General features: G+C 39.1%; 1 long non-coding RNA gene across 2 annotated transcripts; it reads right to left on the bottom strand.

The window, feature by feature from the left end:
• Positions 1–357: 357 nt before the first annotated feature.
• On the bottom strand, positions 358–20,412 carry LOC113924679. Of its 2 annotated transcripts, XR_003520786.1 has the most exons (4): positions 20,090–20,412; positions 5,595–5,779; positions 1,022–1,145; positions 358–684 (listed from the first exon to the last, which is right to left on the bottom strand). It is a non-coding gene; the product is annotated as an uncharacterized LOC113924679 (long non-coding RNA). The 2 variants fall into 2 exon arrangements; XR_003520770.1 differs by lacking the exon at positions 5,595–5,779.
• Between the last annotated feature and the right edge of the window lie 4,710 nt (positions 20,413–25,122).

Here is a 25,122-nt window from a genome sequence, read left to right as displayed (position 1 = left end):
GAGATGCTTGGCCTCCAAATCACATTTCTCCAACAGAATTTGCCCAAAGCATTTCTTAAGCTAAGATCAAGTTGGTCTTCAGAATGAGGATTAAATTGGGTCCTGACAATGTGGTCCCCGCTTGTCTACTATTTTTCATCTGGACAAATGACCCCTTAACTCTTGGGCGTCCTCATATCTCTGTATTTTTAAAGCCCCTTTCTACTGATAATTAATTATCAGGTTAAGTCACCTGCGGTTCATTCCAGTATATAGTTAGGCAGATTCTATAGAATGAGTGAAATGTTGGTAGTGTTCTCGCAGTCAGTGTTATGGTTTATCATCATGGGAATAAAAGAATCTTTAGAAAGACAAAACAACGTGCAACAGCTTTTATTTCCTCCCACCATCACTTCGCCCCACCCCAAGTTCAGATTTTTTTTGATTACTTGCTGCACACCAGCAGACCCTAAGGCTCTCCCCAGTACCTGCCTAAGACATCTCTGTATACTTGACTAACAAACATGTCATTTGAAAAGGCAAATACCAATTTACATGAGGCAGGACTTTGTATATCTCTCACACTCCTTTTTTTCTCTAACAGGCAAGACATCGTAGTTCTCATTTTCCAATCCTTATTAAAAAGTGTGGTTCTGGTTGTTTAGAAGGCTCATTAGTGACATTGCTCTGTGATGGACTGCACATCTGTAAAAGAAAGACAGATTGCATGGATGCATCAGCACACCAGCCATAATGAAACCCAAGTGCAACCCCACAAGCCTCGGAATTCAAATCTTCATTTGCTTTTGTGAAAAATGATGGCATGACTGTGGGCATTTGAAAATACAGCTATATCTTTGTCTTCCCAGTAACAGGAATGCACCACTATTGCCTGCATGACCTTCAGGGAAAGTAAAAGACAAAGCAGTTAGCCACGGACTGCTTTGCAACTAGGGCACTGAGGCCAGACAAGAAGCATGCTCGGTAGATAGGCATTAGCAGTGGGTTAAGAATGTACACAGGACTAAACTCAGAGACTTACCATCTCATCAGTAATGAAGCACTGGTCTCTTGGGTGATAGTGTCAAAGGCATTTAATTTTATCTGGTCCTTGACTTCCCATTCCAAAAAGATTAGTTATATGGTAACTTTATCTTGGTCACAAGCTGCCAAAAATTTAGTTAGATGAAAGATCATTTTTTTTCAAAATAAAGGAAATCATGGAAACAATCTTATCAACAATAAAACAATTCTAGTAGTTCTGATCCTGGAGAAAATGAAGCAAAATGCTGCTATAGAGTGAGTGACTATTCCAGGGCTCCTTTTGGTTTTTTAAATAAATGCTTTTCTCCATCTCTAATGAGCTGCATGTGTATGTTTCCCATTCTTAGGGTATTTCACAGAGGAGGTCACCATGGAGTGGGGAGAACACTGGTCTTGCAGTCCTAAGGCCTTATTTTGCCTCAGAGCCTACAACTTACTCACTAGGTGTCATGATGAATCATTAAACCCCACCGAGCCACAGGCCTTACCTGCCTCATGGAGTTGCTTTTTCTAAAAAACATGTATCAATATATAAATATATTTCTCAAAAAAGAAATCAAAAAATACCTTGGGACAAACAAAAATGGAAACATAATATGCCAATATTTATGGGATGCAGCAAAAGTAGTTCTAAGAGGAAAGTTTGTAGCAATAAATGCCTACCTCAGAAACAAAAAAAAAAGTCTCAAATAAACAACCTAACTTCATACCTCAAGGAACTAGTAAAAGAAAAAAACCCAAAGTTAGAAGGAAGGAAATAACAAAGATTAGAACAGAAATAAATGAAATAGAGACTAAAAACACAGTAAATTGATTTATGAAATTAAGAGCCAGTTCTTTGAAAAGATAAACAAAATTGATAAGAGTTTGCCTAGACTTACCATGGAAAAAAGAAATGACCCAAATAAATAACATCAGAAATAAAAGAGAAGATATTACAATTGATACCTCAGAAATACAAAAGATTATAAGAGACTACTATAAATAATTATATGGCAACAATTTGGACAACCTAGACAAAATGATAAATTCCTAGAAACATAAGTACCACGACTGAACCATGATGAAATAGAAAATCTGAACAGACCAATTACTAGCAAGGAGATTGAAATCAGTAATCAAAAACCTCCTAACAAAAAAAACGTCCAGGATCAGACAGCTTTACTGGTGAATTCTACAAAACATTTAAGGAAGAATTAATACCAATCCTTCTCAAACTCTTCCAAAATAGAAGAGGAGAGAACTCTTACAAACTCGGTTTTTGAGGCCAGCATTATCCTGATACCAAAACCAGACAAGTATACCACAAAAAGGAAACTTACAGTCCAATATCCCTGATGAACACATGCATAGTCTTCAGCAAAATATTAGCAAACTAAATTCAACAATATATTAAAAGGATCATATCCCATGAACAAGTGGGACTTATTTCAGAATGCAAGGATGGTTTAACATCCACAGATCAGTCAGTATGATATACCACATTAACAAAATGAAGACTAAAAATCATATGATCATCTCAATAGATGTAGAAAAAGCATTTGACAAAATTTAACACCCATTTATGATAATAAATCTCAACTAAGTGGGTATAAAAGGAATGCACCTCCACACAATAAAGGCCATATATGACAAGTCCAAGCTAACATCATATTCTTTGGTGAAAAGCTGTAAGCTTTTCTTCTAAGATCAGGGACACAAGAATGTCCACTCTTGCCACTTTCATTCAACTTAGTATTGGAAGTCCTATCTAGAGCAATTAGGCAAGAAAAAGATATAAAAGATATCCAAATTGGAAAGAAAGAAGTATAACTGTTAATATTTGCAGATGACATGCTATTATATGTAAGCACCCACCCTAAAGACTCCATCTTTACTGTTAGAATTGATAAACACATTCAGTAAAGCTGTAGCATACAAAATCAATACACAAAAATCTGTTGTGTTTCTTTACACTAACAACAAACTATGAGAACGAGGAATTAAGAAAACAATCCCATTTATAATTGCATCTAAAAAGAATAAAATACCTAGTAAGAAATTTAACCAAGGAGGTGAAAGACCTGTATACTGAAAACTACAAGACATTAATGCAAGGAATTGAAGAAGACACAAGTAAAAGGAAAGATATTCTGTGGTCATGGATTGGAAGAATTCATATTATTAAAACATCTATACTACTTAAAGCAATCTACAGATTCAATTCAATCCCTATCAAATTTCCAACAGTGTTTTTCAAAGAAATAGAACAAACAATCCTAAGATTAAGTGTATATGGAACCACAAAAGACCCCAAAGAGCCAAAGCAATCTTGAGAAAGAAGAACAAAGCTGGAGACATCACACTCCCTGATTTCAAACTATATTACACAGCTGTAGTAATTAAAACTTCATGATCCTGGCATAAAAACAGATACAAGTATCAGTGAAACAGAATAAAAAGTCCAGAAATCAACCCACGCACATATGGTTAATTAATTTATGACAAAGGAGCAGGAATATACAATGCAAAAAGGACAGTCTCTTCAATAAATGGTGTTGGGGAAATGGAAAACCACATAGAAAGGAATGAAACTGGACCAGTATCTTATACCATACACAAAAATCAATTTTGAATGGATTAAAGACTTGAATGTAAGACCTAAAACTATAAAACTCTTAGAAGATAAGTGATAAGCTCCTTGACATAGGTTTTGGTGATGATTTTTTGAATCTGACACCAAAAGTAAAAGCAAAAAAAGGAAAAGTAAACAAATGGAACCGCATCAAACCAAAAGCTTCTGCACAACAAAGAGAACCATCAACAAAATAAAAAGGCAAACATACTGACTGGAAGAAAATATTTGCAAACCAAATAACTGATAAGAGATTAATATCCAAAATATATAAAGAACTCATACAACTCAAAAGAAAAAAAAATCCAATTAAAAACGGGCAGAAGATGAATAAACATCTTTCCAAAGAAGACATACAGATGACCAACCGGTACATGAAAAGATGTGTAACATCATTACACATCAGGGACATGCAAATCAAACCCACAATGAGCTATCATCTCACACCTATTAAAATGGTTATTATCAAAAAGACAAGAAATAACTAGTATTAGCAAGAATGTGGAGAAAAGAAAACCCTTGTGCACTGTTGGCAGGAATGTAAATTGAAAAACAACTACTGTGGAAAACAGTACGGAATTCCCTCAAAATATTAAAAATAGAACTACCATATAATCCAGCAATTCTACTTCTGGATACTTATCTGAAGAAAAGAAAAACATTAATTCAAAAAGACAAATGCACCCACATGTCCACTGCAGCATTACTTACAATGGGCCAAGATATGGAAACAACCACAGTGTCCATTGACTCATGAATGGATAAACTGTGATATATATATACATAATGGAATATTATTGAGCCATAAAAAAGAATGAATTCTTGCCATTTGTGACAACATGGTTGGGGCTCAAGGGCATTATGCTAAGTGAAATAAGTCAAAGACAAATACCATATGTCTCTCTTATATGTGGAATCAGAAAATAAATAAATAAATAAACCTAATCTCATAAATATAGAGAACAGCTTGGTGGTTGCAAGAGGCTAGGGGTGGGGCGGTGAAGAAATGGGTAATTTTTTTAATTTAAGTAAATTGACTAAAAAATTTTGTAAGTTTAAAAAATGAAATAAAAAATTATAAGTGGGGGCGCCTGGGTGGCTCAGTCGGTTGAACATCTGCCTTCTGCTCAGCTCATGATCTCAAGGTCCCAGGATCAAGACCCGTGTCCCAAGTCGGGCTCCCTGCTGATCGCAGAGTCTGCTTCTCCCTCTCCTTCTGCCCCTCCCCTCATTCATGCTCTCTCTCTCTCTCACCCTCAAATAAAATCTTTTTAAAAAATTATAATTGAAGCCAATTTTCTGTTTATCCCATGGTGATCCCACTTCTTGATCTTTTAAGGAGCCCTACATTTTGTGACACACTAAAATGGGAAAAGGAAAAGCCTCAGTGACTAGAGAAATATTACAAACACGACTGACATGCAGCTCAGAAACAGAGTTTAAACCAAGGGTAACAGGATTATCACTTTTTTTCCTGAAACAATTAAATGTTTCAAATCATGGCTAATTTCTCCAAACCTTATCAACATCACCAGCCTCCTCCCATCCAGGTTTAGAATGTGACCTAAGTTACATCACAACCCCCCTTCATTCTCTCTCTGTTTCTAACCTAATGGGATATATTCCTCTTCTAAAAAGTGGACAGTAGGGGCACCTGGCTGGCTCAGTCAGAGGAACATGTGAATCTTGATCTTGGGGTCATGAGTTCGAGCCCCATGTTGAGAGTAGAGATTACTAAAAAAAAAAAAAAAAATTAAAAAAAAACTTAAAAGTGGACAGTAAATGTCATTTTCTATGGAACTGTGGAATATGCTACAGTCCTGCACACTGGCTGAACAGGCTATTTCTCTTACTCTGTAAGGATTTAATGAGCACTAACTATGTGCATGGTACTGTCCTTGTACTTTTGAGGATAAAAAGAGGACTCAGACGTGAAACATGCTCTCAAGGAGCTTACCATCTAATAGAAGAAGAGCCGTGCCCCACAGAACTAGCCCAAATACAAGCTGACCAAACAAACCAGCATGGATCTGCTGTCAAAGGAGGAAAGTTTGTTGCAAGGAGAAGAGCAAAGACTTCAGCGTCAGGCCCGGTGAGAGACCATGAACAAAGCATGGTTCCTTCCAGCAAGCATGTTCTAGGCTAGAAGAAGGAAAACACATACAAAATTAAACTTGGGAGAATAGTTGTTCTGCCACTACAGAAATACGAGATGCTTGAAAAGGAAAAATGTACTTTGGACTGGGAGGATACACTGGAAAAAAGAGATGAAGAAGGAAGGAGAGAATGAACACGTGTTCAGTAACCACAACTTGTCAGGGACGGCTGGACACTGCACAAGCTTCATGGAGGTGGCAGGTCAACGGAATCCCGAACCATGGGTGAGATGTCAGAGCTGTGACGGCAGACATGGACATTCCAGAGGAGGAAGTGATGTGAGCCAACTATGGAGGTGGGAAAAACCAGAGGAAGTTGAAGAACATTGAGAAACCCACAGAGGACTGAGTGACAGGAGCACATACCAAGGCAGTGGAAAATGCAGATTTCTGCCAGGTGCTAGAGGGTTTGCAGGCCATTCTAACATGACTAGACACCATGTTCGGTGACAGAAAAATCATCTAATATGTTTAGCAACAAGGGTAGTAAAATGGATAGTCTTTCTTATGGGATAGAATCTAACCACGCACTATGCATCAAACAAGTGTATTATAGTATCAGTTAACTTACGACTACTTCCATTTCACAGACAGATTATTAAATATCCTGTTATGATAGCAATCATAGCGGTTCACCTTTCTTGTCAGATATGGGACATGTTTTAGAAAAATATGCATGTTAGGCTAATCCCAGCCAGCCAGAATGAAACTAAAGTGTGATTTTCATAACTGCGCTCAGTCTCAAACATCAAACTCATTTGTAAAGCCACTTTTCAAAAATAAGTGGAAGGATTTATACTCTATAAATGACAGAGTCTAAAATGCTACAGTACAGTTCTCCAAACCCAGAGGATCACTCTTGGAAACATCACCCCCTTCAGGAAAACATTACTCAATTTATAACCTCAGAATCAGTTGGAAGCTCAAACAAAATGTAAACAGAAATTTCATGTAATAAACTCTGTGGCATAATGAATACTGAAAAGACTACAGCAAGCCCTCTCTGCACTTGATAAAAGGTCAGAGGTCCACCTGGAAGACTTCTATGTGACATACTTCCAGGTCACGTACAAATCTGAGCGGGGTCTCAACTAAAACCTTCCACAAGTTCGTCAGGCTTTTATGGAAGATGATGGATGGTAGACCAAAAATGCTACTTTGTAAGCCATAAGTAACGCTTTCAACGGACCTGCCTAAAAACACAAGTACAATACTTATGGTAAAAGAAGAAAAAATGGGATAAAGCGTAGAAGGAAATTGAACTTTGGCTGGCCAAAGCTGTGGTTTCTCAATGACACTCTTTGGTATTTACACTGAGACTAGAAGATGATGCCCAGAGATACCTCTGAGGTTCTTGTGAGACTCTGAGGACAGCTGTACATGTTTTCTTTGTGTAGAGGCATCATTTCCAAACCACACTTCCTCATCTATCCTTGAGCAGAGTGTTCCTCTTAAGCCTTAAAAAAGCAATCCTTAAATTTACCAGCACCTATTGAAACCAAATGGTCTAATCCATTGACAAATGTAATGCTCTATAGTTATCAAAGTGTGTGAAGACCTCCAAAAAAACTTATTTTTCCAAGAGAATTTAAGAAAAATATTTAGCAGAATTAAGCCATGCACGATTTACTGTGAAAATAAATATGAAATAAATAAAATGTGGAAAATATAACTCAAAACATACAATAAAATAAAACAGGATTTCCAGGATTAACCGGGCCTTCAAGACCATCTAAATCAATCTCTTTATTTTTATATGATCAAATTTAAGCAAAAAAAGTTAAATAACTTTACCAAGATCAACCAGTATTTAAGTAACAAAAATTAAGTGAATGTCAAACTATGATCTAACAAGATAATTTGTGTTATTTGTATTATACTTACACAAATTAAAACTAAGTAGCATTTATCCCAATTAAACTAAAATAGAAACACTTAAATGACTGTACATAATTAATGGCATTTATAATGTATATCATATCTCTCTTGAAAAGATCCCAACTGAATAAATAATCATAGTTTCTGACCTCACTCTACTTATTTTCTCTAGCAATTTTAGAAACACAAAAGTGGGTTGGCACATTCTACAGATAGAATACAGCCATATTAATGGGACCTAAGAATCAAAACTTTCTAATTTCTTGCCACTTTTGCTTAATTTATCAAAATCAGTGTGTTATAAACAAATCAATGGTGGTTGGTTTCATTTTTTTCTGAAGATTTATATTTTATGAATATATATTTTCTCTTAAAAATAGAACTAACTAAATGCAATGCAATATCTTGCATTGGACCCTGGAATAGAAAAATGATACTGAAGGAAAAACTGGTGGACTCCAAATAGAGTTTTTAGTTTAGTTAATAGTAATATACCAATGTTAATCTCTTAGTTTGGACAAAAGTCCCATGATTAGGTAAGACATTAACTTTAAGGGAAAATGGCTAATGGGTATATGGAACATTCATTTTACTATCTTTACATTCTCTAAATCTAAAATTATTCCAAAAAAAAAGTTTATTTGTAAAATATAGAAATAGGGACGCCTGGGTGGCTCAGTTGGTTAAGCTACTGCCTTCGGCTCAGGTCATGATCCTGGAGTCCCGGGATCAAGTCCCACATCGGGCTCCCTGCTTAGCAGGCAGTCTGCTTCTCCCTCTGACCCTCACCTCTCTCATGTGCTCTCTCTCTCACTCATTCTCTCTCTCAAATAAATAAATAAATAAAATCTTAAAAAAATAAAATAAAATATAGAAATAAAATTAAGAAATATCAGTAAATTTGGGGGTGGAGGACACACTGGGCCAATCAAAACAATCTTCATTGATCAGAAAAATGATGGAAAATGATAGTTTCAAATAAAGGAAGGAACAAGGGAGGGAAGGAAGGGAAGGAAGAAAGAAAGGAAAAAAAGAAATTGTTCCACTTCCTTCATAAGGAGTTATACCATAGCAATACAGAGCCATATTTTGTCTAAAACCACAAATGTCCTAACTCTTATATTTATTCACTTAATCCTAATAAAACAATGCAGTATTTGCTTTTATTACTCCCATTTTAGAGATGAGTGAACAGAAAGTTTGGTTACTTGCCTGAGGTCACATGGTTTAAATACATCGTGGGAACAGGATTTGAATTAGGCTCTATTAGACACCAGTCTTTGTAACAAGAGAATGACTTTGCTTCCCTTTCTATGAACTTCCGAAGGTCTCGTGCCCTAATAATGATTTACAGTGCGAAGTGAAATTTTTCTTTCAGTTTTTTCTCGCAGGCTTTTTATATACTTATGCAGGAGGCTGAGCCTAGGTTTAGGCTCACTGAGGACACCTGAGTTTAGGAGCCAATAGAGTGGGCAAGCAGAAAGTGGAGAAGACAGAATCATATGCTTGTGAGCTTAAATAGCTCTGTCTTTTAGGTTGAATCCTTGAAGTTTTTGAGGGTCTAAATCTCTATGAATAGAAGCATCTTTTAGTACATCTGGCAAAGCCTCAATAAATATACACTGCTATTTAGCAATTTCAAATATACGAATTAAAAAAAAAAAAGGAACAAAGGATTATGCTTGAAAAGATGCAGCATTTTCCCCAAGGTGGCTCCAGCTGCATGGATACCTAGATTTTCTACCCCTGCGAAAGCAACAGTCCCAGGAGACACAGCTCATTAAGTGACAGAGCAGAGCCACACTTCCACAGCTGCGAATCTCAGCTCCACCCCAGAGAACCACTGTGAGAATTCAATGGGATGATGTTGTGAAAATACTTGAAAACACTGAGGAGTCTTACCATTGCAAACCATGACTGTTGTTGAAGTATGATTTTCTCATTTCCTAAAACTGTTGAGAAGGGATGATACAGGGAGATACTGACTGTCATGTTGTCTCTTCCTTCCTTCTTGCCCTGTGACCATCTTTTCTTAGGGCAGCTCATCACCTCTAGGATGAGTAGGATTGGTGAAGAAAGAGGTCACATTCTTGTCTTCAAAGATCACAAAAAGCCAGGTCATTTGGTAAATTTATGGGAAATAGTAGAAATATTTAAAATAATATGGGAAAACACTTTTTCCTTGGCATCTGTGGCATCCCTGCCATACCACTTAATAAAGATCATCCAAGACCTTTGGATGAAAGAAGAATTGGAGAAGGAACTTTGTTAGTGGCCCACTGGCCTAAGCCCTACCTATAGCCTTGGGGGGAGGAATAATCAAAGGCCAAGATAAATTGAGGGATCTATGGACTGGGAGGAATATGACTCATTACCCTTCTGGAGTCATGGGGAATATCCTAGGAGAGAAGGGAGAGCATTTACACAGAGATACCCAAGAGAAACACTCTAAGCCATCCTCACCGGGCTTCAGCATGTTCCCCGACAGGATGCTGAGAAATATCAACATTTTTTTGTTTGCTTTTGTTTTTCATATCTCCAGTGTGGCGTGAGTTTGCAAAAACAAAGTACACCAAAGGATCCTCAGAATCCGGAAGGGAGAATTTACCTTCAGTCCGGTATTATGCACTTGACTTCCAAACTCAGAAGACATAAAGGGATGACACCTTGTGAAGGCCCAATAGGTGGTCAGACTACCTCAACAGATGCCAGCAGAAGGCAGGCCCCTCTGCCCACTGACACCACAGCAGTGGGTCATTGCCCCGGGACTGGGAATTACAATCAAAGAGAACAAGGAGGAGGGAGAAAATCTTGATTTCCTTTTAGGTGAAACTTGAAACGATCCCTCACCAAAAGAAGAATCCCTGAATTTGATTGAATGTACCTGTAAGTGTAAGGAGGAAAATAAACACCTCTCCTGCCTTCGGATGGGAAGACGGCTTGGAAGAGAAATTAAGTTCAGTGATAGGAAAAGGAAGTTATATTTTTGCACAAATGATTATATATTCTGTGCAAATTAATATCCGCTATGCTACTATTTCTAATAAGACACCATTCCATAAAATGGGGTAGTAATGTTTCCCTCAGAGAGTCTACCTCAAATTTCTTGCCATGCATGTACCCTCTCTGGACCCCAACAGCACTGAGCCTCATGTTTTGCCCAGCCCATAAACATTAACAAATCAATTGATGAATATTTTTTAAAAGACAGAAACAATGAAATTAACATAGGGAAGTTTTTCATGGTGTTTACTTGATTAGTAACGTCAAAGCTTTGTTTTATCCCTAGAATCCCGTCTCCACAACTAAAAAATTCCCCCCAAAATGCATTCTATGGAACCCCTCCTTTCTGGAAGTACCAACACATACAATGGAAACATAAATATCTAGAAAAAAATAATTCTGCTTATAATCTTATTCTTCACAATATTCTTCTTCCCTACCCACCTCAATGGAAGAAATATACTTCCCTGCTATACCATGACTTCAGAAAAAGTCCCATGACTTACTTTGACCAACAGGATGTTAGCAGACCTGACACAAAATGAGCCTTGGCAAATGCTTGGGAGCCTGGCTTTACTTTGTGCCTTTGATCTCACTATACGAAGAGCTTCCCCAGATTAGCTACTGCCCCCTCAGCCTGGGCCCAGAATAAACACAGGTAGAGCAGATCTGAGCTCAGCCTTCAAAGCAATTTCAGCTGGATCTGCCTTTTGGAGCAGAACCAGCCAGTTGCGCTCACCCTATATCTATTTATCCCCATGACCCACATGAGCACATAGGCAGGAATAAATTATTGTTTGATATCTGAATTTTAGATTGGTTTGTTAAGCAGCAATAACTGATGATACAGGACCTAGTGTCATTTGATTCTTAACCTTCGGCTTGTAATAGTAACTTTGCCCAGAATGGTTGGGTAACTTGTCCCCATTCACCTGGTGAGACAGTGGCAGAGCTGAAATCCCTAGGCACACCCAGACTGATGCATGCTCATGAAACCACATTTACCTTGAACCGTTTGGGTATACTTTGTTTTAGAAAATCATAAGCAAAGGAGAACCATGACTCATTTTCCCCACCCCCACCCCCAACACTGTGCATAGGCCCGGAGTTAGCTCCATTCCTAAAGATAGACTCCCCAGACAACCACCATCTGCAGGACCTTCTTCCAGGATGCTCAGCAAGAGCTGGAGATGGATGCTCCCTCCCACAATGAAAATTACTCATGCTTTTGTTTTAACTAACAATATGGGGATGTCCAAACTTCTCATTAAGGAATATCAAGCCCTTGACAGAGGAAAAGAAAAGGAAAAAAAGGAAGGCAAGAAGGAAGGAAGGAAGGAAGGAAGGAAGGAAGGAAGGAAGGAAGGAAGGAGGGAGGGAGGGAGGGAGGGAGGGAGGGAGGGAGGGAGGGAGGGAGGGAAGGAAGGAAGGAGGGAAGGAAGGAAGGAAGGAGGGAAGGAAGGAAGGAAGGAAGGAAGGAAGGAAGGAAGGAAGGAAGGAAGGAAGGAGAGGGAGTAAGACATGAGGAATACTGATAAGAGATCTAGTAAGTTTCTACTGCTTTAATGGCAAGCGAAATGCTGGCCTGACAATATATGTGGTTGTGCCCTATAATAGAAGGCTTCTAGGTGCAAGAGACTGTGTTCATTAGTGGAGAAGGAGGTGGAGAATGTAGGAGATAGGGTGACTGGAATGGTGAGTGGATATTTGGGAGGAAAACAGAATTCACCTCCTTAGCATATCTCATATCTCATGCAAACATATCTCAGGAAGTTCACAGACCTCAGACACTATCAACACACACATATACACACACACAAATAAACAAAAACAATAAAACAGGGTGAAATGTGGATGAAGTATGAGTAAAGGGATTCTGTAGAGTCTATGAAGATTGTTCTCTTGAACTTATATCAAACCTCAGACCCAACTTGTGTTATAGTTCTCTTGAAAATATGATTCTAGGGGCGCCTGGGTGGCTCTGTCATTAAGCGACTGCCTTCAGCTCAGGTCATGATCCTGGAGCCCCGGGATCGAGTCCCGCATCGGGCTCCCTGCTTGGCGAGGGGCCTACTTCTCCCTCTAACCCTCCCCGCTCTCATGTACTCTCTCTCTCTCTCTCATTCTCACTCTCTCAAAATAAATAAATAAATCTTTAAAAAAAAAAGGAAAAGAAAATATGATTCTACACCGAATTTGTCCAAAAGCAATAAACATTCTAAGCAGAATTGTAGTAGCTTTATGTATACTTTTTACAGAAAATAAAGTAGAATAGGATGATCCCATCACACTGTAAAGAATTAGAGTTTAAATGTTTTAGGAACATTCAAGGAAATAACAAAAGCCATATTTTCCCTTTGCTGTACATAAGGAATTCCCATTGAAGTCGATGGAGTTTTACATAAAACCAATGGCAAATTATGGCCCTTAATGAAACAGGAAATTATAATTATAACGCTGCTGGTAGCATCACTATAGTTAAGGCTGAGCAGTCCTTTCCATTATCATTTATCAGGATTTAATAGCTCAGCTGTTTTGAGCCCTACTTGGCTGAAATATGATATAAAACTCATCAAGCTAGATGTAATTAGTTATTATTATCATTATTACATAAACAAATATTTTAATCAGTAAAGCATTTTTTAATTATGAAGCTTAAGGAGACTATTTTTTTTCTAGTGACAGGTGTAAGGGTGGAGAAGTAGACAGAAATAAGGACACATGTTTAAAAGAAGGTAAATTGAATGTGGCAAGTCTCCCAGTTGGAATAACTCACTTTCCTTTGATTGTGGGTACCAGCGTCGCCTGCTATGAAACTGAATCTCCTGGGAGGAAGAAATACTGTTGAAGACTGAGGGAAACCACTCACTGGCTCCTTCAGCCCATTTTTCTATTATGGGCATAAGCACATGTGCAATGCAATTAAATAGGAACACACAACGGGGCTCCTAGAACCTCTCGGCACCAAATCTTGCTTTTCTGGGAAAAAAATATATCATCTTTGGCTTATAAGTGTTCTATCATCACTCAGTTCCTAGGCACGTACACCTTAGATATGGATGGACCTCAGATCAGAAACATTTGACAGATCCCAAGGAGCGTTTTCAGGATCTGGTGCAAACATCCTCTTGCTCCCCCATATGGGTGGCCTCCAGGAACCGAGATGGAGGTCTTTATGCTTAGTGTACATCATGCACAGGTAAGGAAACCAGAGCAGCAGAATCTTTTTTTTTTTTTTAGGAGTTTTTGTATTCACAACACCAGAGTTCCCTGGCGCTTGGAAAAGCCAGCTGTGACTATCTACATTGGAGACCTTCATTTCCTGAAGAAGAGGGTAGATTGAACGACTAGAATGTGAGAGGAAAAAGTCAGTGGTACTTGTAAATTGCCTATCGTGTGCATTATGCACTTTCTTGCATTATTTCACTTAATCCTCACGACAAAACTGTGTGTGCTGTTTCACACTCAGTTTACAGAGAAACACCATGAGATTCAAAGAAATTAAATGATTTTTCCAAGATCGTTCAATTAGTAAAAGCGGCAGAGATTAGCTTCAGTCTCATGTCTCATGAGGCAAGTTGGATGCTTGCGCTATCTTCCTTCTGAACTTCCAAATCCATACCCTTATTCTCTCCTCAACGCTGTCCATTAGGGCTTCTCTCCCCTCCTGTTAGAAGAGAAACTGCTCTTGTCGGTTCCATAGACAACCACCATTGACAAACCCAGTGGTCATGCTCAGTCTTCATCCTTCGTAACCTCTAATCCTCAAAACAACTAACCTCTCTTTGCTTCTTGAAATCCTCTCTGATCTTCATTTCTTTTTTTTTTTTTTTTTTTAAAGATTTTATTTATTTATTCATGAGAGACAGAGAGAGAGAGAGAGGCAGAGGGAGAAGCAGGCTCCCAAGGAGCAGGGAGCCCGATGCGGGACTCGATCCCAGGACCCTGGGATCACGACCTGAGCCGAAGGCAGACGCCCAACCATCTGAGCCACCCAGGCGCCCTCTGATCTTCATTTCTATAATAACTGCTATCCTGAGGTAAATGTTCTTCCTACTTTCCTGGAAGCTTCTACTTGGTGCCCTTTGATGGCTCCTTCTCCTCTGCTCTGCCTCTAAAGTTACCAAAGCTCAGTCCTGAGGCGCACCCCCCCCTTTTCCTTTCCCTGCTCTCTGATGCCCTGGGCTTTTTCTTTCAGTCCCATGGCTTTTCTTGCATCTCTATGCTGAAGACCACATGCCAACCCACCCTCTCAACTGAGATGTGGATTTGTACATATAACTACCTACTCGGTATTTCTATGCATTTCTAATAACATCCCATATGCAACATTCCCAAAATAAACTCTTGCCTCCCACCATTTAGGAAAAGACTATTCTTTAGCTATTTTTTCCATCTTAGTGAATTGCACCATACTTCTTAGAGTTGTTGAAACCAAAACACGGTGCGTCATCCTTTCTTTCTCTTGCTTTCCATTCGTAACCCATCCACAAATCCTGATGATTCCACATGGAAATAAGACCTGAAATCTACCCACTCTTTCCAGCACCAATGTTGCAGGTTTATAAATGACTCCCAACTGGGCATCCACGTTCTATTCCATTTAATAGTCAAAGGGACTTAAAAAAAAAAAAAAAAAAAAAAAAAAAAAAAAAAAAAAAACATAAATCAGATCAAATTACTTCCAGGCTTCAAAGTGTCCAAAAGAAACACGAAGGTAAACACAGAACAGACATGCACACACTCAAAATCTTCCTACAACCCTTATGAGAAAATCCAAGTTTCTTTCCATCTTCTCGCCAGGACTTTACCCTCCTCGTTCTCCTTCCTTTTTCCACATGTCTCATACTTTCACACTCTAAACCAGACACACTGGGTCCATTGTGGTCCTGAGCACACCTTACCCACCACCAGCTGGCTACCACCTCCACCACCTTGAGAACTTCGCACTTACTGTTTGCTCTGCCAAGAACACCTTGAATTTTGCATAACTGGATCCCGTTCATTATTGATTTCTCAGTCAACTGTTACCTTCTTAGAAAGGCATTCCAGGATAAGCTTTGTAAGCTGGTCCTGGCGCACAAGCCTAAAATATTGATTATCTGGGCATTAGCATAAGTCAGCTCAGGCTGCCATAACAGAATACCGTAGAGTGGGTATTTTAAACAACAGAAATTTCTTTTCTCACAGTTCTGGAGGCTGGAAGGCTGAGATCAGGGTGGCAGCAGGTCAGGTTCTGGTGAGAGCCTTAACCTGGTTTGCAGAAGGCTGCCTTCCTGCCGTGTCCTCACATGGTTGAGAGAGAGCTCTATTGTCTCCTCCTTTTCTTATAAAGGCGCCAATTCTGGTGGATCAGGGCTCTATTCTTACAGCCTCATTTAACTTTAATAGCCTTCTTAAATACCCCATCTTTAATATAGTCACATGGGGAGTTAGGGCTTCAACACAAATTTTGAGAAGACACAATTCATCCATAGCAGCCTTTATAGAAAAAGTTTGACCCTCCTGGTCTATACCAAAAAATCTCGTCTTTCCACTCTACCATATTGCCCATCTATCTGGCATAAATATTTTACTGGTGTTTAATGTTGCAGAGCACATACGCATTTTCCATAAAAAGTATTATGTATGTAGAGAGGAGTCAGGTGAGAAATGATTGTGATGTTAGTTATAAAACACTAACCAGTTATTTTAATTTTATAACATTCTCGCTTTTGTTCTCTCTTCAAATTCCACTGTTAGAACAAGAGAAAATAAATTTAAGAATGGAATGAACATAAATATCTCCTTGATTTTCCTCCTTATGCTTAGTAAAAAATGTAAAAATTAGGAATAATGAGAATCAGAAAGTCCTTCTAATAGTAGCCTTAAAGGAGCAGAGCAGATCTGTGCTGACCTCAGAATGCTTTTCTAAAACACACAGCTTGCTTTCTCAGTCTGATTCACTGTTTATCACATTTTTAGAAGCCATTTGACAAAATGTAGTTTTTTCCTAAAGTCTGACAATGTGCTAAGTAAGGAAAGAACACAAACTAAAGATAACCCCTAAATAATCGAGGCCCAGCTTTGTCCATCACGAAAGGAATAACCAATCAAAATGTAGTACGTGCATACCATGGAATAATCATAGATAGCAATTAGAAGTAACAGCAACTCGAACGTTTCTCAGAAACCTAGCGTTCAGTGAAAAAATGAGGAAGAAAAAATCAACAAATAATGTCATTTGTGAAAATTATGAATATAAACATGTATAAAACACTACATATGTCACCCGTGTACATACACTTTCAAGAGTAGATATCAAATACATGCACATGAATGCCTACGGGGGACACCTGTTTGGAAGTCCAGGAAGAGAGGGGGAAAAAGTTTAAAAATGAGAGGGTTTTACAACAGGTGATGATCGTGAGCAGAGTATAAGGGGCTCACCTATTTACTCCTGAGGCATAAAGGAAGGGAGGGACAGAGGAAGAAGGAAAAGAAGGGGTTAGAAAGGAAAAAGAGCATGGGGGTATAGGAAAATAATGCTGGTAAATATAATTCTCTTGATCTCGTCAGTTCATTGAGGTTTGGTCCTAAGTACCTCAGGACGTGTTTGTGGGACCGTTCTTGAATGTGAACTAAAGTCGCAACAATAGCTCAGAGTGCTAGGATCAGAGAGGCAAATAGTCCAACTCAGACAGAAGCATTAGACATAAAAGTAAGGAGCTGCCAGAATGTTCTTTTCCTTTCCTTGAGCCTCTGAGTCTATCCTGACTTATTTATGCCATCTACTGGTCCCTTCAGTTAATGGCCTTTGCAAAACTCCCACTTGCTGCTGGACTAGGACAACTCTACCGTGATTTGAGAGCCAGTACTGTGAATCTTTTCACTCAAATACTCCATTTCTTGCCAAAGACACCCTCTCTGAAGCAACCTCTTACTGTTGTCTTAGTATGTTCCGCCTTAACTTTTCTCTATGTCAGCGAAATTCCGCAGACTTAAGGCCTTTTTTAAAAGTACTCTCTCAGGGAAAAACAGGAGGCTGTTTTTTGATAGCGGTGAGAAAACCATTTCCCAAATTTGCTATAAACATCAGGTTTGATTTTCTTTTCCAAAACTGGAAACTTGCCTTGGAATGGGGTATCCTTATGTCCACCTAAAATTCATTTCTAACGCTTTCTCATTTGCATTAAAAAGATTTGTGTAAACTTATTATAATCTTAGGGATAGATTTCTGGTTGGGTTTTTTTTTTTTTTTCACTTGAGTATAAATCTCTGAACTACAACAATTTTACAATTGGATGCGTACTATCCTATGCCCTTATTATCTTACTGCCATTTTGCCTTTCTTTTTTTTCGCATTTATCAGACTGTTCCTGGCTCGACTCATAAAAGATACGTGTCAGTATGTTTAATGTTGCTTCAGCCAGACAGCCAGTCACTCGCCTCCTTACTGATGGCCCCCCGGCACATGTGCAGGAATCTAGTGGTCTTATACCTGTTCATAAATAGAAGCCATTCATTAACAAATGTAAAATTTCAACGACAAAAACATAAATTATGTCTCACTCCACATTACCTTCTTGACAGTAAAGCATGTCATATTGAATGATTTCTCATTCATGTTTCGAGCCTGTTACTCTGAAGAAGGAGAAAAATCAAGCAAGTTATTTCTGGAGCCTCCACTGAGAATAACCATGAAACTAACAAGCCATCTTCTCTTCCTTGATGATGTGGCTATTTAGCAGCTGAAGTCGATTCCAGGAACAGATTGTCCTCAGAGTATTCCCCCAAAATTCCCTATGACCATAATGTCTTCATTACAGAGAAAGAGTACCAAAACTCCTGAGGATCCTGAAACCTAAGACAGAGATCAGAAAACCATAGCCAGGGGTCCAATGCACCCAACACCTGTGTTCGTACAGCCTATGACTGAAAAGTGGGGATTTTTTAAATATTTTGTTTATTTTTTAAAGTTTTTATTTAAATTCCAGTTGGCTAATGTACAGTGTAATATCAGTTTCAAGTGCACAATCTAGTGATCCAACACTTCCATTCAACACCAGGCACTCATCACAGCAAGTGCTCTCCTTAATCCTCATCACCTTGTTTTTTAGATTTTAAATGGTGAAAAAAAAATATCAAAAGAAAATAGTAATTCATGATGCATGAAAATGAGATGAAATTTATTTAAATTTCAGTGTCCGTAAATAAAATTGTTGGAACACAGCCGTTTTCATTATTTACGTTTTGTCTCTGGCTGCGTTCCTTCGACAACAGCAGAGCAGACTAGCGGTGACAGAGACCAGATGACCCAAAAAACTGAAAATATTGACTACCCAGTTTCAACAGAAAAAGTTTGCTGACTCCTACCCTAAAGTCACTTTGGTGAGAGAGTGAGGTGCTATGAGACCTTTGGTGGTCTCTACAACCAGATACCCAGGAACCAGTTTCCAGAAAAAAACATGAGAACCAATGCAGCCAGCCCCTCACTCCTCTAAATTCATTGTTCTTCCATCTTTGTACATTTAATCCTTTCTTCATCAGACGTTGGTCTCAAGACTCTTGGGTTTCTTTTATTGTTGTTTCCATGGGGGATTAGTTCACCTTAAACTATTCACACAAAAAAGGGAAGGCCTGGTACTGGACATTTCCCCCTGTGGTGGTCTCTGGAGGCTAATTCTGAACAAAGAGTTGGGAAGCTCCAGGTATTTCCACAGAAAACAAGCTGAGGTCCTTCAGAGTAGGATCCTTACTCATTTTATAAAATATTATGAGGGCAAAAGCCAACTAGAAAGATGGCTTCACTTCTCCGTGGTTCCCTTTTCTTCAGGACCTTGCAGGTGAAGTCAGGAGTGCCTGGGTATTTTACATCATTAGCCAGGTGACATTACAACAAGCTTTAAGCCTCTTTTATTTAGACTTTGACCTTCAAATCTGTTCATCAGCAAGTGCCTCAAGGGGCAAAAGTTGCAGAGGAAGAAGACCTTACCTCAGTGTTGTATTTTTTTTCTTTCTTATTTCTGGTTGTCTTGGTTACCTTCCAATGTTTTTATTGTTTTTCCCTGTGCTTTTAAATAGCCATTTTCATTTATTGACTCTTTTTTTTTATTGTATCCAGTGTTTTTTGCTTGTTTCAAGACAGGAAGTTTGCTCTGATGCAAGCTACTCCCTTAAAACCAGAAGCAGCACTTTTTTTTTTTAATCTCTTTTTAAAAGTAAATAATAGTCTCAACACTTTTGCTACTAGGATTGCCAAATGATAAAGCTGTCTGTTTCATTCCAAGAAAAAGTGACCTTAGGCTGGAAATCCTGAGAGATGTCTTTACAATATAAAGTAGATTATATTTTCACTGAGTGTCAAAGGGATTCACTTTGTGATAGTAGAGATAATACAATTATGTGACACAGAAGAGTCCAACCTATGACCTACCTGAGAATGGAATCTGGTCCCAAGGAGATCTTTGGCAGGTGAAATGCCACGGAGAGAGTATGAAGTTATGATGACTACTCATGTCTGAAATGCCATTGGATACCCTTTTTCGGCCCTTTTATTATATTTCCATGCAGATACTGAGCTCTATGACAAAGTACTCAGAACCCAATTACTTCTATATCTCTTCACTATTGCTTGCTGCTTCTCAATAACCATAGAATGCTTATTCTCCCAAATTATGGAAGTAGAAGCCTTCAGTGTAATGTTAATTTCTTAAAGGCAGGACTTGCTATAAGATAAATCATAGGCAGTGCAGTGTTTTCAATGGCATTTCCCTGACAACTGCTGGTGTTGGTCAGCCTTTGTCATGGGTTGTGATGTAATTGGCCACTTTTGTGAAGTATCTCTTCAAATCCTTTGCCCATTTAAAATTTTTTTATCTTTGAGTAAGAGTTCTTTATATGCTCTGGATGAAGTCTTTTGCTTATATTTTTAGCTATCGGCTCTTTGTTGACATAGATATTTCAAAAAGAAAACATCTTTAATTTGGTCTAGTCCATTTTTCTTATAATTCTTTTTTTAAAAGATTTTATTTACTTATTTGACAGAGAGAGAGAGAGCACAAGCAAGGTGAGTGGCAGAGGGAGAGGGAGAAGCAGGCTCCCAGCTAAGAAGGGAGCCCAAAGTGGGACTCCATCCCAGAACCCTGGGATCATGAACTGAGCCTAAGGCAGACACTTAACTGACTGAGCCACCCAGGCGCCCCTGATCTAGTCCATTTTTCAATTTTTGTTTTATGTGGGGTTTGGGTTCTGGTTAGGAAATCTTTGTCTAATCCAGTATTATAAAGATTTTCGTTTAAGCTTTCTTAAATAATTTTAGCTCTTACATTTAACTTTATGGCCCATTTGGGGTTAACCTTGGTATATGGGGTGGGATAAGGGTTGGAGTCTCTTTCTTCCCCCTGCATTTATTTATTTGTTCCAGCACTATTTTTGAAAAGGTGATATTTTCCTGCTGAATGACTTTGGAACTTTGATTGAAAATCCACTGAACATTTAAGTGTGAGTGCCCTTTCTGATGCGTTTCTACAGCTCCAGCTAGGAAACACCACATTAAAACAGCAGGTCGCCCATTTAAGCCTAGGTGGAGCCGCTTGTAATGGGTCATTTTTAGGAAGAACTCTCAGAAATGTAGGCAGGTTTCACTGGTGACTTATACAGCCAAGAAGCTACCTGATTCTCCATCTCTTTGAATATCCAGGTACTTTTTGGCAGGCACCTGGGAAGAATGAAGTAAACAACATATTTCTTTAGATATTTTAAGCGTAGTTTGGCTGTCCTTAATCTTTGATTTTGGTGAGGGGATTTGATCACTCTGAAGCATCATATAAATTAATAAATGACAATTGAAAAGAGTGCACGGGTTACGATCAGCCCTTGTGAGTCTTTGTCTTATAATCCTGCATATTATTCTAAATTTTTGCAATGTATTTATAATAACTGGCATTAAGGGAAAACAACAGTAATAAATGTTGTGCAGGGAAAATAACAGTTAATGTGTTGTCGTTTTATGACTGATACTGGCTCTTAATGCAACTGATTCATTTTGTGACCAATGGCAAAAAAGAGAAAACATGAAATTAGCAGCTGACAGAGCCACCTAGCCATCATCCTGATCAAGGATCACTGTTGAAGCTCCCAGGGTCTGCATTCCCATGATTCTTTCCCAGTGCAGATGTGTTCCCAGCCTCTCGAGTCCTCGTTGCCCCAATCTGCCTGTCCCTTCCTATCTGCTCCATCTGTCACTCTCCTGCCTTCCCCACTGGCCGGGCCTCACTGTGGATTATGAGCTTGTCTCTTCCTGTCTGCACAGACTTCACCTGCCTGGAGTAATGAAATGGTATTCTCACTTCTCTGGACATACAGTCTCCTCATTTGAGCCCACAAATGACACGCCGGGACCAATTACAGATCCTTGGCACATCATTTGGTAATTTTAAATGATCTATGAAAACAGAATAAACATGGATTGATTTTTATGTCCTGCTTTGATTCTACTCAGCCGCAAATTGTGATAAAACTTGTTTTGAATAGAAAACGAGGGAAAGGTGAGGTGAAAGTCACAGAAAGATGGTCTGTAACCTATAGGTTGCCAGTGTCTTTCTGTATTTCTCCCACCATTTGCTCATCAAAGATACTTGCAAAATCAGGTTATATCACTTAGGACCTCATGTGTCAGAGGTGGGTACTTCATAGAGGTTTAGCTGCCTGCCCCATATATGCAAATATTTAAATCATAATATCATAGAATTTCAGAGCTGTAAAAGAGCTTAGAATTAATCTTGTAAAGTCCAAGCTCCTAATTTTACAAATAAACTAAATCTTACAGAAGTAAAGAAATTAACCTCAAATCACAGAACAACTTAACGATAGAGCAAAATGTTGAATCCCTGCTTCCAAAGTCCCATTTTAATGCTACCTCCTCAGACTCTAGAATCTGGAACAATACTCTACACTGTAGAGAATCTCATGAATAATAATCTTGAAGGATGGAAGGAATCCATTTTCTCAGATACAAATAAGAGTCCATTCTTATAACTTACGATTTACATGATTTTCAGGATAAGCATATTTTCCATGCATAGAAATATGGAATGCATAGAAAATGTAGCCCAGATGAGTGCTAAATGTTTTAAAAACAAAATATGCCTGGAAAAGAAGCAAAATTACAGCAGTACAGGAGGGAGTCTCACAAATCCATAGTCTGAGACTTTGAAGACTATCTCAAGTCTGCGGTATCACAAAATAGTTGCAAGTTTCTAGATACTGAGATCTTGGAATGACTAACTAAGGCCTATCTGTTAAAATGCATGCCCTTGGCATTGTTATGATTCAGTTAGATGGTATCATTTTAATCCAAACTGGGCCCTTGATAGCCCCTATCCACACCCTGAAAGGAACCGCCTCACCATCCCGGAGATCACCGTAACCAAACTTTGTGCAGATAACCCTCCTGAAACATTTGCACGGTCCATGGCACATCGATGCTTAATAGGGAAAATTGTTGAACAGGTGAATTATCTCTTCGCAGAAGACTGAGAAATTTGTAGTATGAGACATTGGAAAATACGTAGTTTGAAGGTACACCTGCAGATAGTGACCAACCTTAATACTGGTGTTACTAAATCAGCCTCCATACCACTTGTAAAGGAAAAACATACTGACCATAACTTTCTCACCCTCTGGAGCCTTGTCTTGAAAAAGAGATAGAAATCTTCTCTGTATTTCGAAGAAAACAACAGTCTTTAAAAAAATTCAATGTACTGGAGCGCCTGGGTGGCTCAGATGATTGAGCTCTGCCTTTGGCTTGGGTCATGATCGCCAGGTCCTGGGATCAAGCCCCACATTGGGCTCCCAGCTGGCTCAGTGGGGAGTCTGCTTCTCCCTCTCCCCCTGTTTGTGGGCTCTCTGTCTCTCTCTCAAATGAATAAATAAAATCTTTTCCAAAAAAATTCAATGTACTTATTTTTCTAACTACATTAGTTTCATGCCAACAATGGATTCTCCTAAAGACAGAGCAAAATCTTGACATCCATTGTAGCTTCAACCTCCCCATACCTCAGGAAGAAAGTTCTTTTCCTGTGTCTTGAACTAATAGAAATTCATCCTGGCACTGTAGTCCCTGGGCCATGGATGGAGGCAAACAACTTCAGGTAATGCCCTTTGGATACAACTCACAATCCACACATTTTGGCATCAAAGAAAGTGTTGAATCAGGGGGGCTTTTTGGTCAAGCATTAGCCAAAAATATTTTTAATATTAGGAGAGAAGGATACATACATAAGTCACCATACTGTAAAGCAAAAATTATTGCTACAAAAGAAATATAACCAAAGTACTATAAAGTACAAGTGGGATACTCTATGTAACTGATAGCATGAGAAAAGTTACAAAATGCAGTCAAATTGGGCTTTGAACAATTTGTTAAATTCCAATAGGAAGAAACATAGAGACTGCATGCCATGCTGCAGTAGTGAAAGCATGAACATTTGTCCTGTGTTTAGGAATGGAGAGAAGACCAGAGGTCGCAATGTAAGTTGTGGGGAAGAAAAGAGGTATGGGATGATCCGCTGCACCTTCGCCTCCAGATCTGTTTCTCAGGCAGGCACCTCATTCCACCCAGTGTCATAGAAAAGCCCACTTCTGGGCATCTGGGTGCTCAGTCAGTGAAGCATCTCCCTTCGGTTCGGGTCGTGATCTCAGGGTCCTGGGATCAAGCCCCACATCAGGCTCTCTGCTCAGCAGGGAGTCTGCTTCTCCCTCTCCCTTTGTGCTCTCTCATTCAAATAAATAAATAATCTCTTAAAAGGGAAAAGGAAAGGAAAAGAAAGAAAAGCCCACTTCTGCAGGCTGCCCACCTCAGTGGGTTTATATCTGGGTCTGGCCAGTGCAAGGTACCTGCTAGAGATGGGAGGGCAGACGTGGGAGACCCTGGGCTCCTCTCTCACTCTTGGGCATGACCTCTGGCAGCAAAAGCATCCTCTTCCTGGCTTTAGCTTCCTGGGATAGCCCCACCCAGAGCAGTGTCACTTGTCACAAGGAAGTTCCCACTTCTGTTAGCTTCCTCCCAAAGAGCTTTGCCTCTTGGTCCTAGGAACTCTATCTTGTCACATTGTTCTTACCGCCCTGAGGGTGGTAGCGGCTTCCTGTTTTAGTTGAAGGAAATTAGAATACGTCACCCCCAAAATATGCCTCTTGGACATAAAAACTATTTTGAGCTAAAGGCAATTAAGAAGCAGGAAACCCAAGAAAAGCTCTCCCTCTCCTCCCCTTTTCTGCCTAAAGGTAAGCTATAAATTCTCCCTTTACTGGAGACAGTCTCCTATCAGCCCAGGGCAATCTGCGAACAAACCTTACTCGATGAGTGCCCTCCCATGTACTTACCATCCCACAGCTTGCCGTCCTTGGAAGCCTAGAACGGCTTTCCTTCTCCTGTCATTTCCCTACAAATTTATTGTTCTTCATTTA

The sequence above is a fragment of the Zalophus californianus genome, chromosome 4 (genome assembly GCF_009762305.2).
Source record: "Zalophus californianus isolate mZalCal1 chromosome 4, mZalCal1.pri.v2, whole genome shotgun sequence".
Taxonomy (NCBI): Eukaryota; Metazoa; Chordata; class Mammalia; order Carnivora; family Otariidae; genus Zalophus; species Zalophus californianus.
This window is presented reverse-complemented; position numbering and strand designations above follow the sequence as displayed.